The 1,424-nt window shown below is 49.2% G+C and overlaps 1 pseudogene; it reads right to left on the bottom strand.

The window, feature by feature from the left end:
- LOC150054395 (golgin subfamily A member 2-like) lies at positions 1-1,088 on the bottom strand (annotated as a pseudogene).
- Between the last annotated feature and the right edge of the window lie 336 nt (positions 1,089-1,424).

Below are 1,424 nucleotides of genomic sequence, written 5' to 3'. Positions count from 1 at the left end.
TCAGGCAACAACTACTACTTCCAAGAGCTCATAGGCCTCATCCTGAGAGGGGAAGCAGCGGTGGCTCCAGGCTGCCCCCTGGCACTCTGCCATCTCCAGCAGCACCTTCAGGATGTCCCTTGCACTCAAAGTGTCCAGAATCAAATTCCCCCAAGGCTGTAGGACAGGCCCCAGGGACTGAGGACATCTCCCTCTCCCAGCTCCTCCTTCATGTTGATGACCACAGTGTGCTCTGCCAAAGTGTGCTCAGCTTCTGCCAGCTTCTTACCCTGGCTCTCTGAGGCCCCAGGGACAAGGGGCAACAGCAGCTCCTGTGGCTCATCTTCCTCCTTTCTGTGACCCTGAGCAGCTTGGCTGGTCTGCCTCAGAAGAGCCATGGTGAATTCCAGCTCACTGATGAGTTGCTCTGAAGCCTGCAGGTGTCTGATAAGAACCTGCTGCTCCAATGCTCACTCCATGAACACCTCTTGCATGTGGCCAGGATAGAGTGCAAATAAGTGTTTTCTGAAAGTAGATTCTGCAGTCTCGGCTTGAATTGCTTCAGATAATTTTTCAGCATTTTCTGAACACAAGCCATCTTCCGGTTTCTTTTGTCTCTGTAGTTGATCCTGCAGGTCTTTCTTTTGTTGTTTCAGGTTTTCCATCTCACTCTAGTTGCTGGTTTTTAATAGAGAAGGCATCCAGGGCAGTGGCCAGGTCTTTGTTGTGTTTGTCTAAATCTTCGGTATGGCTGGCAGATCTGAGGTCCTTTGCCAGTTTACATGATGTAGATTCAGACTGAAGAGCATGGAGCCCTGGAGACAGCTGATTCTGGTTCTTGGTGGATGACAAAGTCATGATTGCAGAAGTGAGATTAGGGCCATTGTCAATCAGATGCTTTTGAATCAATGGCAGCTTCTTGATTCTAGTGTCAGAGGGGACACTGCTAGTATGCCAGCCAGCAAAATAGGTGTCATCTCAGGGTCAGCCTGGACTTTGAGTACCTCCTCATGTAAGTTCTGATCCCCAGGGTTGGTCTTAGGATTTTGAACAGTTGAATTTTTCTTTGTCATGTTAAGGCTGGCATAGGGGTTGTGTGGGGGCCCCATTCCCAGGACCTCAAGTTTTCTAGTCAGACACTTCTATTCCAATGATCACCACTAAGTATCATATCCTCCTAGACTGCTGATAGAGGAGTGAATTGGAAGAGGGGAATCCAAGGACCTCTAGGCAACTAGAATGTGTGTGTGGCCTTAATACTCCTCTCTCATTGGTCAGTTTGAAAGAAGCAAAAGGAGAGGGGTGTGGCCAATCTCTTCCATACCAATCCCCATGTCAGGAAGAATGAAGTTGCAGGGTGGGAGGCTGTGTTTCCACTTGCTTTCTTAGACTTCCCTGTTTGCAGGCCTCATGATCAGGCCTGGGTTCACAACCCTCAACCCATG

The sequence above is a fragment of the Megascapheus bottae genome, chromosome 15 (genome assembly GCF_031878675.1).
Source record: "Megascapheus bottae isolate mThoBot1 chromosome 15, mThoBot2.hap1, whole genome shotgun sequence".
Lineage (NCBI taxonomy): Eukaryota > Metazoa > Chordata > Mammalia > Rodentia > Geomyidae > Megascapheus > Megascapheus bottae.
This window is presented reverse-complemented; position numbering and strand designations above follow the sequence as displayed.